Source organism: Giraffa tippelskirchi, chromosome 8, assembly GCF_054371585.1.
Source record: "Giraffa tippelskirchi isolate mGirTip1 chromosome 8, T2T-mGirTip1v1.2.pri, whole genome shotgun sequence".
NCBI classification, from domain to species: domain Eukaryota; kingdom Metazoa; phylum Chordata; class Mammalia; order Artiodactyla; family Giraffidae; genus Giraffa; species Giraffa tippelskirchi.
The window spans coordinates 154,561,917-154,578,632 of record NC_137282.1 but is presented as its reverse complement, the minus strand read 5'-3'; the positions used below and the strand labels follow the sequence as shown (position 1 = coordinate 154,578,632).

Genomic DNA, 16,716 nt, shown 5'->3' with positions numbered 1-16,716 from the left:
TTCTTGCCTGAAGAATCCCATGCACAGAGGAGCCTGGTGGGCTACATTTGGAAGGGTCACAAAGAGTCAGGCATGACTGGGCAGCCAACACACACACACACACACACACACACACACACACACACACACACACACAATCCCCTGTGAACTCAATTACACTCTAGAGAAATAGATGGCATGGTGTGTGTGTGTGTGTGTGTGTGTGTGTGTGTGTGTGTGTGTTTAACACTTGGGTGGCATTTGTGTGTTTCTCACAATACTCATAAGCACTAACACCATTAGTGAATAAGCTCTTCTCCCAAGAGGACCCATGAATTGTGCCCGTGTTTTCTTTAGCATGTTTAACTTTTCTGGTATTCATATTTATGCTTTGGTTTATAATGTGAGATATAGTAAAAATCAAGAATCACTAGAATGATTTCTCAATAAAAGCCATTCCTCCAGTGAAGGTTTGGTCTATGTGTGTGATGAGGGAGCAGGGGGATGTCCAGCAAGGGGGAGGTATACAGCTGAGGTCACTTCATTTGTCACACTCTAAGATGGCTCACAGACCCCACAGTGCTATAGAACCAGAGCTCTGGACCAGAAATCCTGCAACATGGCTCAGAAGAAGGAGATGGGTTTCTCAGTGCCCTTAAGTATATAGAGAAATACAGCCTTTCACCAGTGAGGGATGCCCCCAATACACTGACGAAAGTGCAATCGTAGCAAAGGAGAGTCTAATTCTAATTTTTTAGAACTGGTCAATTCGCATGAAGTCTGGTGTTCAGCTCTGGTGCTCATCATGTTGCTTAAAAGCAACTCTGGGGACTTCCCTGGTGGTCCAGTGATTAAGACTCCACATTCCCAATGCAGGGGGCCTAGGTTCAATCCCTGGTCAAGCAACCAGATCTCACATGCCACAACTAAGATCCAGTATGCGGCAACTAAGACCCAGCGCAACCAAATAAGAAAAAAATTTTAAATAAAAAAATTCAATAATATATTTAGAAAAAGACCAAAAACTGTGAGGCATGTAGGCAATAAGCATTACTTTTCATTATATTCTTTTATTCAATGTGGGTGTTCTGATAGACACACTCTATCACTTAGGATTTAAGTTCAACTTCATACAACAGAGCTTCATCTCAACTAGTCCAAAATGGCTTAACCAAGACGGTAGTTAATTTCTCCCTTTGGGAATTCCCTGGTAGTCCAGTGGTTAGGACTGTGAGCTTTTCACTGCCAAGAGCCCTGGTTCAATCCTGGGTCGGGGAACTGAGATCTTACAAGCCCTGTGGCAAGGCCAAAAAAAAAATCTCCCTTAGATATAAACACGACTACAGGCAGTTAGGAATAGTAGATGGCTCACCACCACTCCACTATCCCTAGATGTTGTCCTGCCCACATGGCCAAAGAGGGCTCACTACCAAGTCCTTGTTATAAGCCACAGGGCAAAGGAAGGTGGGATGAAGGGGTGTATCACCTCCCTTTAAGAATGCAACCCAGGAATGGCCAGAATTCATCACAAGGCCACTAGAAGGTGCAGAGGTTTCAGACACTGTCATCACCATGAGTAACGCTGGGGTTCCACGACAAGAAAGAAGGGTGGAACATCTGTAAGGGGACCCCCAGCAATCTCTGTCACATCTGTTTTCTTTTTTCTAATTTGAAAATGGAAAACTGATTCACAAAGAGGGAAAACTCCCCTAAACTTACCTGGCCAACACCCACTCATTCCTCTTGTGTCAACTTAAAAGTCACTTCCTCCGAGAAGCCTGCCTGGGGTTTTCCCCTTCCTTTCCTTCACCCCTGGTGGCCCCCATAAAGGAGGTGTCCCTGTTAAACTCTGTCAACAGCACTCCTCTCCGAGTGTTTCAACTTACCAGAGTTGAAATTAATGACTCACCGATGTGACTGTATCATGTCTGCCTCCAGAATGGTTCTCTGAGCTCTATAAGGACAAGGACTGAATCTGTCGTGGTCACATGGACCCTTGGTAAGCACTCAAAGCGAATTTTCTCAAATCAGTTCATAAATAAATGGGAAGGCAAGGGGTTGTGCTCAAGGTCACACAATTAGTGCAGAACCAAGAATGAAATTAGGTCTTTAAACTCGTTTGTTCTTATCATGCCACACAGCTTTTCCAGGTAACAAAATGAGGACCGGAAGGACAAGGTCACTTACTTGAACTTGTACGGATAGTTAGTGGCAGGACAGGGCCTGGAATCTAGGATGCTTAAGGCTAGCCCATTTCTCTTTCTACCAAAATATAATAATGCTTTTATTTCCAAACCCATGGAGCTCCTATCTCAGAAAGACTCAGGGTATTCACAGATAGATTCTCCATCATGGGCATAAACAATTTGCCTAAACTCATTTGAATTTAAAAGTAAGTCAGAATAATCGTGTGTAACATGTGAACCTTGATGCGATTCTAGATGGTGAAGGGAGTGGGAATAAAGCCTATAAAAGGTGTTTGGGGAACAATTGGAGAAATGTAAATATAGATTATATACTAGATGACAAGTGTTAAACACATGTTAGTGTACTTGGATGTGGTTGAGTAGAAAAATATCTCTTTTCTTAGAAGATGCAGATTACAGTATGGCATGGGATTGAGCAAGAAGTGTTCTGATGTCTACATCATAAGGGACGATCCTACCTCTGAGTTCAGCCTGGAACACAGTGTCGGGGAGGCGGTTATCTACTCCTCCTGGGAAAGAATGGGCATCTTGACCATTACATAAGTTATTATTGATTGATCATAAGTTATTATTTTGATCAGCAGAGACTAAGGCATTCTTCCCCACTAAGGCGTTTTTCCCCTTTTATTAGGATAAAAGACGTCACCAACTCTACTTAGTGACAAATGATAATACAACTGCTTTTTAAAAATTCTTTTTACACATCCTGGGTTGGCTCTGTCAGGGAGCACATTACAAGAATATACATTACAGGGTTTCCTCGGTGGCTCAGTAGTAAAAAATCTGCCTGCTGATGTAGAAGACACAGGTTTGATCCCTAAGCCGGGAAGATCCCACATGCTGTGGAGCGACTGGGCCCGTGCACCACAGTCATTGAGCCTGTGCTCTGGAGCCTGCAAGTCACAACTACTGAGCCCACGTGCTGCAACTATTGGAGCCGGGGCATCCGGGCATTGTGGAGCCTGTGCTCCATGACAAGAGAGGTCACTGCAATGAGAAGCCCTCCCTCATACAACTAGAGATTAGCCCCTGCTCTCCACAACTAGAGAAAGCCCAGGTGCAGCAACTGAGACCCAGCAGAGCCAAAAAAAAAAGAAATTAATTAAAAAAAAACAAACATATGTTACAAAATATTCTGTTGCTTTTATTTATTTATTTATTTATTTTTTTGACTCTTGTGAATTTGTTTTTATTTTACTGGGTCTAGGGGATGGGATGGGGAATACCTCTGTAAGTTATGCCCCACTAGGAAGATGTCCATTCTAACTTTCCTGGGATAGCTTTCGGAGCTTTTTCTTTTTCTTGGAGCCGCTGCTCTTGCTGGCAGCAGCCTCTTCAGGTCCACTGCTGAGTGGCTCCTCCTTGGAAGACAATTTCCGCTTTTTCTTGGGGACCCTCTTGTTTTCTGACTCATCAGGGTCAGTAACTGGTTCTTCTTTGGGAAAAGATTTCTTCCTCTTGGGAAGACTTCCAGTACCAGCTGTCTCTTCAAGATCACTACTAACTAGCTCTTCCTTGGAAAAAGATTTCTTTTTCTTGGGTTTGGAAAAAGAGACAGATGGGTCTTCCATTCCATTCTCCTGAAGAGCCTCCTGGGGTTTTTGCTTTTTCTTCTTTTTGGGTCTTTCACTTGTCTCCTCACACTGCAGCAACTGAGACCCAGCAGAGCCAAAAAAAAAAGAAATTAATTAAAAAAAAAAAAACATATGTTACAAAATATTCTGTTGCTTTTAAAACATAAGGGACCTCACCAAAGAAGGCCATGTACTCTTGGCATGCAAGAGTTATACTGCTTCTGTTGTCTCTGAGAATCATTTATGGTTAACACATGCTGTGTTAAAGAATAGCAGGAACTCCTAAACAACCGAAGCTCTCATCTATGATTGTTCTCTAGAAACAGAAATTCAAATCATAATATTCTAAACTAAGAATTTGTCGTTGTTGCTGTTGAGTCACTAAGTTGTGTCCGACTCTTTTGCGACCCCATGGACTGTAGCCCGCCAGGCTCCTCTGTCCATGGAATTCTCCAGGCAAGAATACTGGAGTGGGTTGCCATTTCCTCCTCCAGGGGATCTTCCCGACCCAGGGATTGAACTCACATCTCCTGCATTGACAGGCAGCTTCTTTACCACTGAGCCACCAGGGAAGCCCAAAGTAACTAATATGCCGCCCATGTGTTTTTGTTTTTCCTGCCTTCTCCTCAAACTTCAATCACCAAATCTGTTATTCCAAAGTTATAAAACTATAATTTTTAAAATAAAGCATTATTAAAGGGAAAAAAAAAAGCTGTTAGGTTCTACAAAGATGGTAAGAAGACTCAAAGAAGACCTGCTAATGCTAATGTTTAACACTAGTATAGGCAACTAAGGGAAGGTCTGTAATCTCCACCCCTAGAGAGCACTGAAATAGACTGGACCACCACACGCCTTGAAAGACTTATGTTTCAGATGTTCTGGGGCAAAGGTCTTGACCACACTTCTTGAAATACCTTCTAGTATTAATATTCTGTTAAAAAATTAAAGCAGACCGCAAAAGTGAGGTCAAATTGTGTTCGTGGCATTTCTGTATATATAACAATCAGAAGGAGCCAGATTCAAATATCAAAGTGGGTGACCCTAGGTCGTCTCCAACCATGAAAGTGAAGTGGGGAAAGGGCAGGACGTTTACTGTTGATTAATCAGGGAATAAGCATGAAGCAAAGTAGCCCCTACTGTCTACTTACCTAAGGTGTTTTCATCAATGTCTTCAAGATGGGCCCACCATATTACCTTTTATTTAATAAAGCTCCTTAATCAAGATGTGGGCATGAGGAACTTCAAATGTTCCCAGAGAAAGTGAGAGGATGCTGGTAGAATTTATCTGAATGGAAATATCCACTGCTGCTTGAGAAAAGCTTCCAGAATATGACCAATACCCACTGGACCCATCGATTTATGGCCACTCATGAAGCATAAAACCTTAAGATTAGCAATATTTAGGGAGTCTAACATAATTAATATCAGGGAATATTCAGAGGAAAAAGCCATAAGTCATTTTAGAATATTAAAAAGTCCAATATGGGAAGTCAATTAGTTTTTGTCCTCATGTCAGGGAGAGCCACACCATGAATGAGGGCAGACACGAAGCACGTTTTGCAGCAACAGCTAAGTCGCTTCAGTCGTGTCCAACTCTGTGTGACCCCATGGCCTGCAGCCCACCAGGCTCCTCCGTCCATGGGATTTTCCAGGCACGAGTACTGGAGTGGGGTGCCATTGCCTTCTCCGTTTGCAGCAACAGCTAGGAGCAAAGGAAGGAATGGAAACTATCGGCTGCTATGGATTGTCTGTCCCTCCTCGAATGCAGACGTCGAAACCTATTTCCCCCAGTGAGATATTACTAGGAGGTGCGGCCTTGGAAGGTTATCAGGTTGAGACCTCTAAAAGCTTCCCTTCTGATGGAGAGAAGGGATAGTCAGGGAGTTTGAGATGGACATGCACAGACTTATATTTGAAATGGATAACCAACAAGAGCCTACTGTATAGCACAGGGAACTCTGCTTGATGTTATGTGGCAGCCTGGATGAGAGGGGACTTTGGGGGAGAATGGACACATGTGTATGTATAGCTGAGTTCCTTTGCTGTCCACTTGAAACGGTCACAACATTGTTAATCAGCTGTACTCAAGTACAAAATAAAAAGTTTTTTTTTTTTTAAAGTTGCCCTTCCCTTCTGCCATGTTAGGATGTAGCTGCAAGATGACTGTCCATCTCTGAATCAGGAAACAGGTCCTCACCAGACATCAAATCTGCTGGTGCATTGATCTTAGATTTCTCAACCCCTAGAACTGTGTGAAATAAGTTTCTACTGTTTATAAGCCACCCAGCCTATGCTATTGTCTTATAGGTTCTCAAACGGGCTAAAATACCAACTAATTTGGAAGCATTCTCCTTACACTCAGTCACCTGCATACGGCTGGGCTGCTTGCTGACATTACCCTCCTCCATTTTCACCCAAGCCACCCGCGTTAGTTTCCTAAGGCTGCCATAACAAACTGCCACAAACTGGGTGGCTTAAAACCACAGAAAAGTATTCTCCCAGAGCTCTGCAGCCTAGAAGTTTGAGACCACGTCGTCAGAAGGACTGTGCTCACTCGCCTTACTTCTGGGAACTGCCAGCAATCCCTGGTGCTCCTTGATGCTGTGGTCTGAATCTTTGTGTCCCCCTCAAAAACCATATATACGGAAACCCTAACCCCCAAAGACAATGATATTGAAGGTGGGGCCCTTGGGAGGTGCCTCCATCCTGAGTGTGGAACTGTCATTCCAGAAGAGACCCCAGAGAGATCCCTACCCCTGAGAGTCTGAGAGCCAGAGGAAAGTCTACAACCGACCGGCCTCCAGAAACGTGAGAAATTTCTGTTGTCTACAGTAACCCAGTCTATGGTGTTTTGCGATAGCAGCCCAAGTCAACTAAGCCGCCAGGTTTGCAGCTGCATCGCCCAAACTCTGCCTCCAGTCACGTGACCATCTTCCTTCTGTACACACAGAAGGTACAAAATATGCCAAAAGTTGGCCACAATTGCCTCTGTATAGGGGGATTATGAGAGGTTTCTTTTGTGCTTCTTCACATAGTGTTCGCCTCTGTGTTGTCTGTCTCTGTGTCTTCCCTCTTCCAATATAGACACGAGACATATTGGAATTAGGACTCACCTTAATCCACTCTAGGTGCTTCCCTGATGGCTCAGATGGTAAAGAATCTGCCTGCAATGCGGGAGACCCGGGTTTGATCCTCAGGTCAGGAAGAGCCTCTGGAGAAGGGAATGGCTACCCACTCCAGTATTCTTGCCTGGAGAATTCTATGGACAGAGGAGCCTGGAGGACTACAGTCGCTGGGGTCGCGAAGAGTCAGACGTGATTAAGCAACTAACCTAATCTACTCGGGACAACTGCTCTCTTCTCTAACAGAACTTGCAGTGTGATCAAGAGCTTAACTTACATCTTAATTACATCTGCAGAGATCCTAATTCCCTATTCACAGGCACCATGGGGTTAGGACTTCAACAGGTCTCCCCACCGCCACCCCCAGCATATTTATTTAGCATCTACATAACTTAGTTAAAAAGAAAAACCTAGGCCAAAAGATTTTTTTTCCTCACAAGGATTTGGAAAAGAGCACTTATTATAAAAACAACTTGAAAGACCACTGAATGCTAAAAAAAGCAAAAACAAAAGTTTACATCAGTGCTGTTTACAAAGTTAAAGAATGCAAAAAGACTAATTAGCCAATTAAAAGGGTATATAAAAGTAGGATGGCCAACTCAATCCTGATTTGCCCTGGACTCTCTAATTAAAGTTCTGTGTCCTGAGAACCCTCTCCAGACCAAGGCAAATGAAGGTGGTTGGTCACCTTATGGCAATATAATAAAATACTATGCAATTTTCATTTTTAAAAATGCTAATAAGGACTTTAAATGAAATCAGAAATATTTTTAATGTCAAGCCACGAAGAAAAGCAGAATTCACACTGCTATGCAGCAGTAAAATCATAAGCATGTAAATTACCAAAAAAAAAACCTGGTACAAAATATGCCAAAAGGTTAACCACAATTGCCTCTATAGTGGGATTATGAGAGGTTTTCTTTTGTGCTTCTCCACACTTTAGTATCAGATTTTCTATTGATGAATATGTATTGCTTATTCAGGAAAAAATTAAGGAAAATTTAGTAATAATTTCTGGATGGAAATTAGCCTTCTAAATTCCTACTGCTTTTACTCTCATAGAGTAATTTAAAAACAGCTATTAATAAGTATTTACTTGGTGCTGAACACTGCCACTCATTTAATCATTATTCTTTAGAATAAAACTACAACGTAAGTACTGGTGTTATCACCACCTTTGAGACGAAGACACTGGGCCTCACAGAGGTGAAATAATTTACCAGATGGAAATTGAAAGAAGTGGGACTAAAGCCCCTAAGCTGGACAACTGCTCTCTCCTCTAAGAGAACTTGCAGTGTGATTGAGATCTGTAGCAGAATGTTTAGGTGGTGGTGGTGGTGATTTAGTCGCTCAGTCGTGTCCAACTCTTGCAACCCCGTGGACTTAGCCCGCCAGGCTCCTCTGTCCATGGGATTTCCCAGGCAATAACACTGGAGTGGGTTGCCACTTCCTTCTCCAGGGGATCTTCCCAACCGAGGGATCGAACCCGGGTCTCCTGCGTCACAAGTGGATTCTTTACCGACTGAACAACCAGGGAAGCTCAGAATATTTAGGACACCCCAATATTTCCCCTAAAGTCTTCATGTGATGGGTTTCCCTCGAGCTGCTGAAATATACAGCTGAAAGCAGGTTTGATATGAAGCAGTGTAAGTGCACAGAAAATGAAGAGGAACAGGGACAATTATTCACAGAAAAAAGCAAACTTTGTACAGGGAATGAAAACCTATCACATTATACCATATGGCTGAGTTATGATTAACATTTACATAGTAATAATACTGTACATACTTACTATTGATCCAAACTAAATGACAGTTAAAAACCATATTTGGAGAAAGTGTGCATATCCTCCACTGGGCTGAGGGAGAGGCCTATGACCTCACTCCCCTATTGGTAAGTCAACTGATAATTCCTGAAACTGAAAACTCAAGAGGCAAACATATGGAAAAACTTATTTAAAAGTGATGAAGATGAATGTCGAAATAATCAACTACAATTGTTGGAAGTATCTGTTAGTCACCCAGTCATGTCCAACTTTTTGTGACCCCATTGACTGTAGCCCGCCAGGCTCCTCTGTCCATGGATTTCACCAGGCAAGAATGTTGGAGTGGGTTGCCATTTCCTTCTCCAGGAGATCTTCCCAACCCAGGGATCGAACCCGGGTCTCCTGCATTGCAGGCCGATTCTTTACCGTCTGAGCTACCAGAGAAGTATCTGAGGAGTGGGAAATTGGTAGAGTTGTTTTTAGTAACAAACTTTGTATAGGTAGAGTTGGTTTTAGTAACAAACCTTGTAGAATTATTTCATTCTTAAAACTGTGTGCATGGATAATTTTAATCAAAATAAAAACTGAAGAAAAATTAAAATAACAGTACACATTCATGTGCATGTCTTTTTACTTATGATAAAATAGTTTATAAAAACTGAGATTTGGAGGTCAATGAAAATGTGTATTTTAAATTTTGGTGCATATTATACAACCAGGTGGAGAGGGAAATGGCAACCCACTCCAGTATTCTTGCCTGGAGAATTCTTGCCTAGACAGAGGAGCCTGGCGGGCTGCAGTCCATGGGGTCCCAAAGAGTTGGACAGGACTGAGCAACTGAGCACGCACATACAGCCAGGAACCAGAAGGGTTAGATAAACTTCAGCTCCAATCAATAAATCCATGATAATATTCATTTCTCAGTCTGTCATCAATTTTTCATCTCTGACAATATGATAGAAATACGACATTTCATTTACATTCTTAGATTACTAAAGCTACTTCTCTCAGTAATAATTATATAAATGTGATGATTATTGGTTATTTTGTTTTAATTCTTTAGTGAAATTGCCTGTTTATATCCCTTGCCAATTTTTTCTTTTCTGCTTTTTCTTGTTGATGGGTAAAGGGCTCATTGTATATTATCGATATTAACCTTATGTTTGTCACATATTTTGCCAAAAATTTTCCAAATTTGCTTAAACATTGTGTGGCATATTTAGAAAAACTTTTTCTCTGTCCTCAAATTATTTTTCAATCATTCATATTTTATAGTACTTCATATTTATTTTTAACATCTATTTTTCACCCATTTGAATTAATACTGATGATAAAAAATGAGATAATGATAAGTCATTCATTTTGAATTAAATTCTGAGTGTTTCACGTTGGCAGGAGGCCCCTGGATCCCAGAGATATATAGCAAAAGCAAACACTGTAATGTCTAGATTCCAATTTATTGTGTTTTCTCCGTTTTTAGTGGAATTAGAAATACCTTACCCTTATTTTCAGTTCTGATTGCATTTCAAGAGCAATCAGTTATCTTAAAAGATGAATAAGAGTATATTTACTTAAACTAAGATTTTAATAATTTTTTGGCATTCAGACTGTGTGCTCCTTTTGTGTTCTTGCTGCCATAGCTTTTGAAGTCTCAAAATGGTAAGCATTTTCTAGAAATTGATAGCAAGATGAGGTTTAGAGAAGAAGGAATTTTAGGTGCTTTTTAGCTTCTGTTAGTTATTGATAGAGTAGAGAGAACAAAAGGGTGGGGTGTAACAAGATTTCCTTGCTCTCAACTGCAACTTTCCAAGAAATATTAGAAGAAACAGTGTCCTCAAAGTAATGATAAAAGAGATGGAACCTTCTTACTAATTTCTGATGTTCCTCATCTGGGTGTGAGCTATGTAGAACTAAATCGTGTTGTAAATAAATTAGAAATGCCCAGAAACATGAGGACAACTTCACAGACACATACATGCATGAAAGAGAAACTTAATGAGGTGGTCTGTAGACTTAAGAAGGAAATAGCATTTTCTTAAATAAGAGACAACTTAGTAAATGAAAAACAAGGAAAATATCCACCCACAAATTTTAGCAATCTTAATTGATTTAGGGGGGAGGATATATGAAAATTGTTAAGAGAGTAAATCCTAAGAGTTCTCATCACAGGAAAAAAAAACTTTTTCCTTTATTTTGTATCTGTAAGATGATGGATGTTTACTAAATTTCTGGTAATCACTTCATGATGTATGTAAACCTAATTATTATGCTGTACACCTTAAACTTATATAGTGCTATATGTCATTATACCTCAATAAAACTGGAAGAGAAAAACATTTTAAAAACTTAATATGACAGAATAAAGCACAATAAATATCCTGATTATTCCATTAACCTGTGAGTAACAGCAATTCAGCTTAATATAAAAACATCAGTGGAGTGTCTGTCATGTACTAGACACTGGGCTAGGTCTAGGGTGATAAAAATAAATGTAGCATGACCCTGACCCAAAGGGACTTACAGTCTGGAAGTTTCCATTAGTTTCGATGCAGATAGATGCACAATGTTCTCTGCAGGTGAACATTCGAGAAGTCTTCTGGGAGGAGCTGATGACTGAGTAAGAGTTAGTCAGGAGAAACCTGCATAGGCAAAGCCACCAAGACATAAACCATGGAGTTCACAGAGGTATTTACAAGAACTTTGCCATTACAAGAGCAACAGAAGAGAGAAGCGAGTAGGTGAGAAGTCAGTCTGGAAAGTGGAGAGAACCTGAAGAAACAGCACCGCATCTTTAGAACTTACTCTGTATGTACTGAGAAGGAGCCAGGAGGCAAGGGACAAGAATGAGCAGGTTTCTGGATGCCCTGGGGCCCAGGTGTCCCTCGTCAGGAATAACTTGTGTAGGAATCTTTAAGTCCTCTCATACTTAGAGGCCTGTAATTCTATAACAAGAAACATAATTGATGTGCCTTATCAATTGATTTATTTTGAAGGGATCAGAATATGCCACCCCAAACATGCTGGTTTGACACAAGGGTTGTTTTGAGCTGAAAGCGACTAAGCAGTGGCAAGCTCAGAAAGAACCCTTTGCCCTCCCCCATCTGCCTAAAAGCGGGTCATAAATTTCCCTTTGTGAGGGTGTCCCCCCTCCCCTTTCCTGTAGGAGGAGGGAAACAACCATTATCACTAAAGGCAAAGTCAGCACTGAATGGGGTCTGTGTTAACAAACCTTATTAAAATAACCCTTATCTTCTATTAGTTCTCCACCCTAGACCAGCACATCTACCTTCCCACAATTTACCAGCCCTAGGAGCCCAAGGGTCCCTATAGTCAAAGCCTTGGTTTTTCCAGTAGTCATGAATGGATGGAGAGCTGGACCGTAAAGAAGGCTGAGCACTGAAGAATTGATGCTTTAGAACTGTGGTGTTGGAGAAGACTCTTTGAGAGTCCCTTGGACTGCAAGGAGATCAAACCAGTCCATCCTAAAGGAAATCAGTCCTGAATACTCATCAGAAGGACTGATGCTGGAGCTGAAGCTCCAATACTTTGGCCACCTGATGAGAAGAACTGACTGGTTAGAAAAGACCCTGATGCTGGGAAAGATTGAAGGCAGGAGGAGAAGGGGACGACAGAGGATGAGATGGTTAGATGGCATCCTGACTCGATGGACGTGAGTTTGAGCAAGCTCCGGGAGTTGGTGATGGACAGGGAAGCCTGGTGTGCTGCAGTCCATGGGGTCACAAAAAGTCGGACATGACTGAGCGACTGAACAACAACAGGATCCCAAACCTTTTTCCTTTGTCTTACTTCTCCATAGATTTATCACCCTTTGTTAAGAGGGTATATAAACCCCATATTTTAATTACCCCTTGAGGCACTCATCACTGAGTATTCCCCCATGAATTCATGTTGCATGCATGAACAGTGTGTTTTTTCTTCTATTAATCTGTCGTTTGTCAGTTTAATTTGCAGGCTCCAAGTACTGGGCCTAAGAGGGTAGAGAAGTTTTTTTTCCTATCCAATAGTTCCTACACTTAAACCAGCCCTCATACAGAGGGAAAAAGTAGATATCTTTTTTTTACTAATATTATTTTATTTGGCGTCTTAGTTGCCTCATGCAAGATCTTTCATTCCATTGAAGGCCCAGTAGTTGTAACACGCGGGCTTACTTGCCCTGCGGCATGTGGGATCTTAGTTCCCCAACCAGGGATCAACCCCCATCCCCTACATTGCAAGACAGATTCTTTTTCTGTTTTTTGAACTTTTTATTTTGCATTGGGGTGTAGCCAATTAATAATGTTGTGATAGTTTCAGGTGAGCAGTGAAGGAACTCAGCCATACGTAGACATGTATCCATTCTCCACCAAACTCCCCTCCCATCCAGGCCGCCACATAACATTGAACAGAGTTCCCTGTGCTATAGGTCCTTGTTGGTTATTCATTTTAAATACAGCATCTCAAAGCCCCTACCTATCCCTTCCGCTCATTCTTCCCTCTGGCAATCATAAGCATAAGATGGATTCTTAACCACTGGACAACCAGAAAAGTTTCTGAATATCTTAATAGTAACAGTGGGATTGTGATAGAGACTTAGGGGAAGAAGGCCATGTGAAAATGGCGGCAAAAATGACAGTTATGTTAACACAAGCCAAGGAACACAAGTGGTGGGCCCACGAAACGGGAAAAAACAAGGAAGGGTTCTTTTCTAGACCCCGAGGTCACCTTGATTTCAGACATGTAGCCTCCAGAAATGTGAGAGAAGGAATTGCTCTTATTTGAAGCCCCTCAGTCAGTGGCACTTTGTTAGAGCGCCCTAGGAAACTCACACCACCTCTGTGCTGTAACATTCTGAGAGGAGGAAACTATGAAGTGAGTGATGTCCGGGAATTCTAGGAGGAGAGGTAGGTTCTCAGGATTGGGGGAGAGTAGAATGTGTGTTTCTGGGTCATACTTGAAGTTCCTTCAAGGTACATATGCCAGTCACCCAATCCAGGAAAGGCTCATTCTCACCCTCTCCATACCACGGCGGTCACAGCCACTGACTGTGATGAGAATAGATCATTGACGTGCTCAGCTCGTCCTGAGAACATCATCCGTGACACAGGCCAGGTGTGTGTCAGTGCGTGGGGGCTGTGGTCGGGCTGGAGGACAGAGTGGAGGATATTCAGGGCAGGCTCCATTCACCAAAAGGCAGCGCCCCCAGGCCCACCCTGGCTTCTGTGGCCAGTTGTTTCCTGCCTGGAAAGGAGGCCTGTCTGGACTCACCCTGTTAGCGTGGTGGCAGTCAGTCAGTTGTGTCTGAATCTTTCTGACCCCATGGATTGTAACCCATCAGGCTCCTCTATCCGTGAACTTCTCCAGGCAAGAATACTGGAGTGGGTTGCCATTCGCTTCTCCAGGAGATCCACCCTAGCATCCGTAATAAAGTAAAAAGGAGGTATCATGACGCTAGAGACGGCTTAACACCCTGAATTAAGCCGCAGCAAATAAATTAAAGCAATAGAAACAGAGACTTCTCTAACAATTATTTTAAAATACAGTAAAAGTGGAACTGTACCATAACAAGAATAAGAATTCAGGTTTAGAGTTAGGTAACCTCTCTGCCCAAGTGATTATTAAGCATTATCATTAAACTCTCTAAATTTCAGTCTCCTTGTCTGTAACACATGGTTAAAATCCAGTTCACAAAATTGTTGAAGGATGAAATGACATGATGTCTAAAAGTGCTATACTGATCACGACTCACTTGGTTCAACTATTAGAAGCCCAGTTAAAGCTATTTTTTAATTTTGACTGCATGGCACAGCTTGCAGGATCTCAGCTCCCCAAGCAGGAATTGAACCCCAGCCATGGCAGTGGCTGAGTTCCAGAAAAACATCTACTTCTGCTTTATTGACTATACCAAAGCCTTTAACTGTGTGGATCACAGCAAACTGTAGAAAATTCTGAAAGAGATGGGAATACCAGACCACCTGACCTGTCTCCTGAGAAATCTGTATGCAGGTCAAGAAGCAACAGTTAGAACTGGACATGGAACAATAGACTGGCTCCAAATCGGGAAAGGCATACGTCAAGGCTGTATATTGTCACCCTGCTTATTTACCTTATATGCAGAGTACATCATGCGAAATGCTGGGCTGGAGGAAGCACAAGCTGGAATCAAGATTGCTGGGAGAAATATCAATAACCTTAGATATGAAGATGACACCACCCTTATGGCAGAAAGTGAAGAAGAACTAAAGAGCCTCTTGATGAAAGTGAAAGAGGAGAGTGAAAAAGTTGGCTTAAAACTCAGTATTCAAAAAGCTAAGATCATGGCATCCAGTCCCATCATTTCATGGCAAACAGATGGGGGGAAAGTGAGAACAGTGACATATTTTATTTTATTGGGCTCCAAAATCACTGCGGATAGTGACTGCAGCTATGAAATTAAAAGACACTTGCTCTTGGAAGAAAAGTTATGATCAACCTATACAGCATATTAAAAGGCAGAGACATTACTTTGCTGACAAAAGTCCATCTAGTCGAAGCTATGGTTCTTCCAGTGGTCATGTATGGATGTGAGAGTTGGACAATAAACAAGGCTGAGCGCCGAAAAATTGATGCTTTAGAACTGTGGTGTTGGAGAAGACTCTTGAGAGTCCCTTGGGCTGCAAGGAGATCCAACCAGTCCATCCCAAAGGAAATCAGTCCTGAATATTCATTGGAAGGACTGATGCTGAAGCTGAAGTTCCAATATTTTGGCCACCTGATGTGAAGAACTGACTCATTTGAAGAGACCCTGATGCTGGGAAAGATTGAAGGCAGGAGGAGAAGGGGACGACAGAGGATGAGATGGTTGGATGGCATCACCGAGTTGATGGACAAGAGTCTGAGCAAGCTCGGGGAGTTGGTGAAGGACAGGGAAGCCGGGCGTGCTGCAGTCCATGGGGTGGCAAAGAGTTGGACACAACTGAGCGACTGAACTGAACTGATGTCAGTGAAAGCACCAAATCCTAACCACTAGAGGAGCAGGGAACTCCCAAAGCTATATATTTTTTTTAATGGCATTAATTGGCCCCTGTCAACCGGGAGGATATGACTGGCTTGAGAAGATACAGGTGCTTACATGTGAACAAGTTTTACATTTGGTCTGCTCTCTCTTCCCTTCTTGGCTGGCCTTTGTGTATTGTATTTCATTCTCTTTCCATAGTAGGCTTCTTCTATTGTGAGAAAAATGTCTCTCACTACTGCCAGGATTTCACAGCCCAGCCCAGCAGTTCAAGCTCAATAAGGAAGCTCCGGAGTCTTTCTATTATTTCCTGGGAAGGACTCTGATAGGACCTGCTTGGGACATGTACCCCCCCGCATTAGCAGAGTCATTGGCAGTCTGAGTGTCTGGTGAAGGGCAGGGGGGCAGGATGAAAGCAGTTCTCTGTGGAGGGAGAGTTTTTTTGTTTGTTTATAATTTTATTTATTTGTTTATTTTTGGCTGTGCTGGGTGGGTCTTTGTTGCTGTGCAGGCTTTTCTGTACTTGTGGTGACCGGAGGCTACTCTCTAGTTGTAGAGCGAGGGTTTCTCACTGCACCGGCTTCTCTTGTTTCCGAGAGCCCCTCTGCAGCACGTGGAACCTTCCTGGCCCAGGGATCGAACCACAGCTCCTGCATTGGCAGGCGGATCCTTTACCACTGAGCCACAAGGAAAGTCCAGTGGAAGGAGAGTTTTCAAACTTGTAGGTGGTTTCACGCCCAGGGAAATCACACATAGAAAAAAAGTCTATGGACATGTACCAAACTACTTTATTTCTAGTAGGGTTATGGTATGTTTGTTTGCTTCTTCACACCTTTTGATATTTTCTCAAACATTCCACAAGGAGTGGTATTAATCTGACAATAAGGGATTAAAGTGACAGAAACTAATTAGAAAAGAAACTATGTTCCTGAGGAAGGGAAGCAGACTCTACACTCCCTTCCAAAATATGCCACTTTGGCATGTGGGTTATTTTGAGCTGAAGGCAATCAAGACCCAGCAGAATCAAGAACAACTTTCACCTTTCCCTTAACTGCCTAAAAGAATTTAGATATGGGGC

The 16,716-nt window shown here is 42.3% G+C and overlaps 1 long non-coding RNA gene across 1 annotated transcript; it reads right to left on the bottom strand.

The window, feature by feature from the left end:
* Positions 1–3,319: 3,319 nt before the first annotated feature.
* On the bottom strand, positions 3,320–11,750 carry LOC145516316 (uncharacterized). Its single transcript, XR_014061294.1, has 3 exons — positions 11,450–11,750; positions 11,169–11,286; positions 3,320–3,838 (listed from the first exon to the last, which is right to left on the bottom strand). It is a non-coding gene; the product is annotated as an uncharacterized LOC145516316 (long non-coding RNA).
* Positions 11,751–16,716: the final 4,966 nt, after the last annotated feature.